Source organism: Echinops telfairi, unplaced genomic scaffold (assembly GCF_000313985.2).
Source record: "Echinops telfairi isolate 266 unplaced genomic scaffold, ASM31398v2 ScPeMD7_6080;HRSCAF=6971, whole genome shotgun sequence".
NCBI classification, from domain to species: domain Eukaryota; kingdom Metazoa; phylum Chordata; class Mammalia; order Afrosoricida; family Tenrecidae; genus Echinops; species Echinops telfairi.
The window spans coordinates 428,308-437,476 of NW_022109980.1; the positions used below are offsets into that span (position 1 = coordinate 428,308).

The 9,169-nt window shown below is 40.1% G+C and overlaps 1 pseudogene; it reads left to right on the forward strand.

The window, feature by feature from the left end:
• The first annotated feature begins 4,393 nt into the window (after positions 1–4,393).
• Positions 4,394–7,677, forward strand: LOC101644826 (annotated as a pseudogene).
• The last annotated feature ends 1,492 nt before the right edge of the window (positions 7,678–9,169 follow it).

The window sequence follows — 9,169 nt, forward strand, 5'->3', positions numbered from 1 at the left end:
GCGGAGGAAACATTTAGGAACTAGAGGAAAGTTGTATTTTTCATCGTTGCTACATCGCACCCTGTCTGGCTCGTCTCTTCCCGGAGACCCCTCTGCAAGGGGATCTGCAGTGGCCTCCAGGACCTTCTCCAAGTGTTTGGTTATGTCTAAGACATTTTCATAACTTTGACCCCTGTAAGCCCCACCACATGAATGGATATATTTTCAGCAAAGGTAAATACACATATACAAATATCTGCTATCAAATTTAGATATAGATGGGTATACTCCTCCCACACCTGCTCAACTTGCATGTCTCTCCAAGCATCTGATCATGCATCACCATTATTGCAGGGTTTAGTACATAGCAATATGTCCCTTTATTACCTTTAACTCTTGCAAACCAGCAAGTGTCTTCCCCTGACTCTATCACTTGAATTACAGTGTTGGCAAATGATTCTTACAATACCATGGATTTCAAAGGAGTGATGCTTAATCCAAAGGAGGATTAAGCTGGACTGTTAATCATAAAGTCAGTTGTCAAACCCACCATCCACCCCTCAGATGGAAGATGAAGCTGTCTGTGTAAAGATTTGCAGCCTTATAAACCCTATGTAGGGTTCTCTAAGTGGAAGTCAACTGGGTGACAGTGGGATGCCAGAAAAAGGCACAAAGCTGTTTTGGAGGAAGTATAGCCAGAGTGCTTCTTAGAAGCAAGAACGGTGGGGATTTTGTCTCACGTACTTAGGACATGTTACCAGGAGAGACCAATCCCTGGAGAAGGACATCATGCTTGGTAAAGTGGAGGGGAAGCAAAAAAGAGTAGGCCCTTGACACAGTGGCTCCAACAGTGGGCTCAAATAGAAGAGCAACTGTGAGGATGGGGCAGCATGGGGCAGTGTTACGTGCTGTTGTGCATAAGGTCACTTTGAGTCTGAACTGACTCAGTTCTACGTAACAACAACAACGCTCTAGTGTTTTCATTCCATTTCTGGTTATGAAACTGTTTCTTTTACATTGACGCACAATTATATTGTTTCTGTATTTTATCTATGGTGTGTTTCTTTAAGAAGAAAGTTCATGTGTGCTAAAGATTTTATATCAACTTGGGTAGACCAGGATTTTCGGTTGAATCAGCAGTTGTTATTGAGTAAGTATAGTAAAAAGATACAGCCCTGACATACACCTTTCCACATTTTAAACCAGGAAGTAGCTCCTTGATTTATTGAAATGATTGCCTCTAGATCCATGCACAGCTTCCACATGAGCACAATTGAGTGTTCTGGAGTCTCCATTATTCTCAGTGTAATCCATTGTCATAATCCACACAATTGAAGGTCTTTGCATCGTTAATGAGACAGGTAAACAGCTTTCTTGTATTTTTTGCTTTAAGCTAACATCCATCTGATACCAGCAATATATCTCTCATTCCCCATCCACTCCTGAAGTTGGCTTTAAACTGAACTCCAAAGAGGGCACATAAAATAAGATTTCAATACTCTAAACATATCAGGGACACTGGCTAATAGATTTCTGAGTGCACATCAATGATTGAATCAAGCTCTATCACTATTTAACCAAATTGAGGTAGACAACAGAATTCAGCAATTCAGAAAGAATCTACATCATTTAAATAAATGCCCAAATTATGGACTACTTTCAAGTACATATATTGTTACTTTAAGTGTACACCATAACTTAAAATACATACATCTTTTGATAAATAGGAAGTCTTTGGGTGATACAAGCAGTTACATTCTTGGCTACTAACCAAAAAGTAGGCAATTTGAGTCTACTCAGTGGTGCCTCAGAAGAAAGGCCTGGCAAATTATTTCCCCAAAGTTAGCCATCAGAAACCTTATGGGGGCATAATTCTACTTTGACATACAGGAGTTGAAATCAAGTCTATGGCAACTGTGTGTTTGTATGTGTGCGTAGTGTGTGCGTGTGATCTCATATCAGCAGATTGGCTGTCAGGGCCTTGTTTTTATCTAGCAAAGAAACTCAGAGGTCATGACCATTCCTTGATAAAATCAAATTATCAGCAGTTTCAAGACTACAGATCAGCATTTTCAAGAATAGCTTCCTTAGAATACTAGCCCTGCAAGACGCTCTGGCAACAAGGCTCTCTGGCCACCTGACACGGGGAAGGTAGGACCACGTGTTCTAAATTTCTAATACATCACAGCACTGCAAAATCTCTGAGAAGTTCTGCAGTAAGGAAACACTTTCTTTTTGTCTTGTTTAACCTTCATTTTCTTTTCTTTTAAAAAACTTTTTATTGAGAATTGGGTAAAGGTTGACAGAGCAAATTTGTTTTCCGTTCTCCAATTGCCACAATATAGCATCGCTAGCCCCACTTCCTCCCTGTGTTCCCGGTTTCTATTCCTCTTCCTTTCTTCAACATTCCTGCCTTCTCAACTTTATCCTTAGCAAATGCTGGCCTTTTGATCTCGAATGGTTGATTGTTCTAAGGCAGGCGTGGGGAGCCCTGTTTCTGCCAAGGGTCATTTGGATATTGATAACATGATTCGAGGGCCATACTTGTCAAACATTTAGTTAACTCATCCCTGGCTGAATGACTGCAGGCGCCCTATGGGGCTGCTAACCAAAAGGTCAGAAGTCAAAACCATCAACCACTCCTCAGAAGAAAGACGGAGCTCTCTCCCCCGGTACAGAGTCACAGTCTCCGAGTGGGAATTAACTCGACAATTCATTCAGTTGTTTTTTAACTGGTTTGTATCTAATAAGCTTGTACATAAACACACACAAATAGGTTGTGTGATACTTTTGAAGGTTCAAGGACAAGGATATTTTAAGAAAGCCAGAGGCCTTGCGAAACCTGCAGCTTGAGCGGCTCCATGTTCTCTGGAGCTGAGCGGTTCTGCGCGTACACTTTTAGGTAGGGACCATAAACCACGGTAACGGTTCACTATCAGCTGAACTAACCTGGGATGAACACCAGAGGGCGAGCTTTCCCAAGCATATCAATTTAGATTCAAAGCTTAGGACATCAGAGAAGCAGCAAGTTTCAAGACTAGGGAAGACAGCACACAGTGCACACTTACAGGCACTGTGGAGGCATGATAACTTTGAAGATAGCAACACTATTACATAGATAGAGGCCGTGGTGTGATAGCTACATAATCTGTTATTAGTTTGAGACTATTAAGAGTGAAGGAGTAGAGGTTAGCCTGTTAATCAAGTCGCAGCTTGAAGACCTCATTTGGAGGTGCTAAGGAGCTAAATAGCTCTCTGGAGGCAGGGCACCAGCTCACTCCCAGGGAGACATTCCTGCTGACAAGACACATGGAGCTATGCTAGAACCCTGGAGCTGGAGGAGCCATGTAAAAGACTCCTGCCAACACTGAGATGCTTCCACCACCACTGGATCCACAAGATTTTCCATCCACTGGCCTGTGATCCTCCATTCAGTGTCAAGGACTTAGTGTGGACTTGATCTTGACTGGGTTGGGATGTTTTCTCAAGATACAATTGCTCTTTTATATAAAGCTCTTTCTTATATACAAAAAAGAGAGATAGAGGCCAAGTCAGAATATATAAATATATACACCTTGTTTGGTAGATGATGAAAGAAAGATTTTTTTAAATTAAATGTGAAACACATAAACACAGTTAGGAACTCTGTATGTGATCGGGCTTTCAGATCCACACTATATAAAAAGAATTCTTACAACAAAGAGAAGCAACCTCGCTTACAAAGCAAGCAAAAGAATTGAATGGACATCTCTCCAAGGAAGATAGCATTCAAACGTCCAATAAGCCAAACTGAAACAAAACTCACTGCCATGGCGACCCTATAGGACAAGTAGTCCTATAGGACAAGGGTAAAATTGCCCCTGTGAGTTTTCGAGACTATAACTCGTTACAGGAGTAGAAAGCCCGGTCTTTCTCCCGGAATGGCTGTTTGCAGACCTTCTGGTTAGCAGTCCACGATAACCACCAGGGCTCATAGTAAAGGTCCAATAAGTATATGAAAAGGTGTTCGTTGTCAGTAATCATGAAACCCATTGTCATGAAGTCCAATCTGACTCATGGTGGTGGTATAGGACAGAGTAACACTGCCTTTCAGGGTTTGCAGGCCTGGGAATCCGAATGAAGCCGACTGTGATAGCTTTCTCCTAGGGAAGGGCTGGTAGGATGTGCCTGAGCACTTAATCACTGCACCACCAGGGCTCCTCGATCATTCCAGCAATACACAGCAATATCACCCTGAGCTAGCACCTCACCCACCCTGGGATGGCTAGGGTTACAAAAATAAATAAGAATAGGGACTGGGCTGGACATGGAGATGTTAGAACCCTTGCGCCTGCTGGCAGGAATGTAAAATTATACAAGCACTATGGTCGTTGCTCAAAAAATGTCACCGAAGTATCCGATGACATGGGTCGCCATGGTTTTTCTTTTGGTCAAGGAAGGGACTGGCCAAGGCTACTTCCTGGAACTCTTATTTGGAGAGCGTCGTCTGCATTCCAGAAGCCATTTCTGCCCCCAGTTCTCCATGACTTACTACTGTCCCAGGTTTCGCTGACGCCCTAAACTTTAAAAGGCTATGGACCTTTCAGAAAAGGATAGTAATGTTGCTGGCACTGTCAGGAAGGACCTATTACTAGGAGGAAGGACAACATGCTGTCCCCGGAGGACACCATGCCTGGTGAAGCAGAGGACCGGGAAAAGAGGAAGAGCCTTAATGGCATGGGATACATTTTTCTTTTAAAAGCCAAAGTAGATAAATAAAGTTTATTCTTTTCTCTAAAAGAGCGAAGGCTCGCGGCCTTGAGAAGCCTTCAGAATCCTTACCCTTAGGCTCTGTAAAAGAGGGAGGAATAAAACTGAAGTGGACTTGGATTTTTTTTGACTTGGATTCTTTAATCATAAGCTTATTTTTTTAATGAAACACAGCATATTGATTATAAAAGTGTGATGCAGCTGAGGCAGAGGGACATTGATAGCACAAAGGTAGCCACTGTACTCAAAACAGCTTGGTGACGGTACAATGACAGATACCAAGATCAATGGTCTAAGACATGAGAACCCAGAAACACAACCAAGCACATGTAGCTACGTTGATCTTTGAAAAAGGACCAAAACACATTAAGTGGTGGAAGAGATGGCCTTTTCCACAAATGGTGCTGGAAACATTGGGTCTCCTACCAACAAATGAAACAGGACCCATTCTTCACGCCGTGTACAAACATGAATTCCAGACCTAAACACAGACTCTAAAACCATAAAGACCATCAACGAACGAATAGGGCCATACTTATGGGCCTACATACATGCGTAAATACAATACCAAACGTAACAAACAATACCCACACTAGGTAAAGAAATCAGATGATGCCCAGCTAATCAATCAAAATAGTGTCTGGGATCTTCAAGGCTTGTACTCAAACAAAGCCATCTAAGCGAGGAAGTCCACGGAGTCCACAGAGAAAAAGCACAGCAGTTGGGGTGATCCAGAGACGACAGTTACAAAATTCGAATATGGTGAAGAGAAAAGCATTAGAGCAAAAATGTGTGAACATCCAATTCATGGAGGGCTATGGGGGACGGTGGAGCCAAAAATCCATCTGCAGAGTGTATAGCCCAGCTGAGGCCCTAGCAGATCCACTCTAGCCATAGGCAGAGTCTCGAACAGCCTTACTAACAGGCAGAGACCATTGATTATGCTGGATCGACCTTGATACTTGGCCAGATGACCTCCCTATAGACCTGACCTGAACATGTTCTGGGTGCAAGTATCTCTTACTGGTTGTGTGACAGAAATTTATTCCCTGGCCTTTTCAATGTTTTGGGGGGACTGCCCCTTCTTATGTATTATTCATATCTTTGTCTGTATACTATTTTGCTTTTAACCTTTCCATCTTAGCGAGATTTTTTTTTTATTGTTTTCTGTCGGGTCTCCCAGCTGTGAAGCACAGGAGGAGTGGATGCATAATGAGAATAACTGACACAAGGGGTTATAGGGTATGCAGGGATGGGGGGTGGATGATGGGGAGGGTTAAGGGGATCTTGGGAGTAAATGGTGGAGAGTGAAGGGGGGAGGGAGCACTAGAATGGGTTGTGATTGCTTAACTCATCTTGGAGGCGATATAACCATGGGAGGGGGACTGTTCTGAAAAAATTGATGTGGGGGTGATTGTACAATTCTCCTTGATATGATTAAATGATTGAACTATTGAATCATACTATATGTAAATTACTTGCCAATAAAACTGTTGAAAAAGAAAGAAAAGTACCCACACTATAGAAGACGAAATAGGAGACTGGATCCTTCTAAAAATATGACATTAATGCACCTCAAAGCACTTCATCAAAAAAGTTAAAAGTGAACCCACAGATTGGGGAAAAGTACTTAGCAATAATATATCAGATAAAGGGCTAATTGAGAAATATTTAGAAAACTTTAACAACTTAATAAAAAATACAAATAACCCAATCAAAAAATAGACACAAGACATGATTAGACAATTCACTTAAGTTGACATCCAGACAGCCAACAAAGGTAGAAATGTTTGAGCTCATTAGCAATGAGAAATATAAATTAAAAAATAATGAGATACCACCTGACACCAATACACTTCACAAAGTTTTAAAAATCAGAAACTAATAAATGCTAAAGATGATATAGAGAGATTGGAACACTCATACATTTCTGGTGGCATTGTACAACTGTATAACCACTATGAAAACAGTATGATGTTTCCTTAAACAAATGCAAAGACCTTATGATCCTGCACTCTCTTTACTTGGTATACAGTCTAAAGAAATAATGAACACAACACGAACAGGCATATGCACATTAATGATATTGCAGCAATTTCTGTAATAGCAAAAAGATGGAAATAATAAAAAACTCCGACTATAGAGGAATGGATTAATAAACTGGTACATTTATACAGTGGAATATTATGCATCATTAAAAACCAATGACAAGTCTATCAAACACTCAAGACGTGGACAGAATTGGAGCACATTATGCTCAGAAAAGTTAGTCAATCTAATAAAAATAAATATTTTATGATACCATTATTATAAAGGAAAATAAAAACAAAAAATGGGCTAACAGTATATTCAAGATAATTCAGAGATCTTTGGGACCCACAAGCCTGAGTTTGCTCACCTTCAAAATCTATGTGGCTCGAAAGGATGTATCTGAAACGAATTACTACATCAAGGTTGATATGCTGTCACTCTACTCAGTTCCAGAAGGTCTATTTAAGTATGTGGAAGAGCTAAAGACTGTCCTTGAAAACACAGCAAAACATTTCATAGCTTGGACATTTTTGTGAGCCGTATACAAGTTGGTGTCAGGAAAAGTATTTCTGCATCTAGGCCAAGGTATGAAACACGGGGTGGACAATTATGATTATCGCCAAAATGCACCTCCTGGGTTTCCCCCAAAACTTAGTAGTATTGGTTGTGAAGGTTTTGTTGGACCCCTCCTCTCTAGAGGTTCAAAACCAAAGTAGTTATGTGTCCCTGGCTTCATGGAAGTAGCTGCTTCTGTTTGCTTCCCAGAACAAGTCCTCAGCTTTGGCCAGCCACTAGGGAAGTCTTATATAACTGGTATTTGCAAGGATATGTAGCTGTAGAAGATTTGTGGAAGAGCCTTCAAAACCAGGAAATGTGAAGAATCTTCCTGGAAATAAGTTGAATATGCTACTGCTCTAGTCATTTGAATTAGTTATAGGTAAACATAGTAAACACCATCAGATAAATCAGTTTTTCTACAGAAAAATAATGAAGTCAGTCTTGAATGCACCTAATTGATTATCTTCTTCATGCAAAACTGCACCTTGCTTTAGCTTCCTGATGCCATATTATATGTGGTCTAATCCGGAATCCTTTCACCTAGATATAAAGTACAAGCCTTAGAACTCCTTGTTTCTCATGTTGCTATTTTTATACATACTTAAAATTCCAAATTAAAAGAAAAGACACATGATTTTTACACCAAAGGATGAGACTTTAAAAAACGATGGCAAGGATGGGGGTAGGGAGGAACGGGACAGGAAACTAGAGAGGGAGGGAGGGTGGGAAAAGAAAAATTTTAAAAATAACAAAAAGGAACGACATATACAGGGGTGTTTAATGGGATACTGTTCCTTGGTTGATTTCATGAGATGGGCTATGCAATGACATTTGTTCTTTGTATTATACTCCACAAACAAAAGGGGAGGATTTAAATATATATCAATATCAATATATCTCTATAAATAATTAAAACCAAAACCAAATAAATCAAGTTCACTTTTAAAGAGAGAGAGAGAGAAGGCTAACAGCCTTAAAATTGTCCTCTAAAAGGAAGAAAAGTAAAACAGAAACAGATTTGGATTCTTTTGTGACATACAAGTTCAATTCAAACAAACAAAAAAATAAACATAAAAAATAAATAGATAGAATAAAGTTCTCAAATCAATAATCTAAGGACTTTACTTCAACAAAATAGAAAAAGAAAAGCAAAATAAATCCAAAAGCAAAAGAAAGTGAATAATAAAGAGGAGACAAGAAATCTGTGAACTCAAAAATAGGAAAATAATAGAAAAAATGAAATAAAAACTCAGTTCTTATGTACTGATATAAGGCTACCTAACTCGATTGGTAAAAGAGCCACCATACTACCCAGCTGTGTTAGGCAGGATTCTCTAGAGAAACAAAACCAGAACTTATGATTTTTATATATAGATAGATATATAGATTAGATATAGATGTAGATATAGATATATATAGAGAAGGAATATAACAGCTAATTAGTCCACATAGCAGTCCATAGGGCTCAGTTCAACTCACTTTTGTGGAACAGTTGATGTGGGAAACAGAAAGGTTATTCCTCAGCTTGTGCCTCATATTATATGCCAAACCTAAGATGCTGCTTGCTAACACATGGTCAATGACTACACACTTGGACGTAAAGGTTGTCTGCCTGAGGGTTTTCAGGCATCTAAACAGAGCAATCAGACCCTAGAGTCCGTCCCACCCTAGGTGGAGCCCACTCCCTTCTGACAGTCAATTGTATTTAATCACACAGCCTGGTGGGCTTCTTCTGGGTGAACTTAGTTGACGTCTCACTTAGATGGCTGCTTGTTTTAAGATAAGCTTTTAAGGCCTCAGATGCTATTCTTTCCAACAGTTGGGTACCATTTGATTTCGTCACCATACTTTG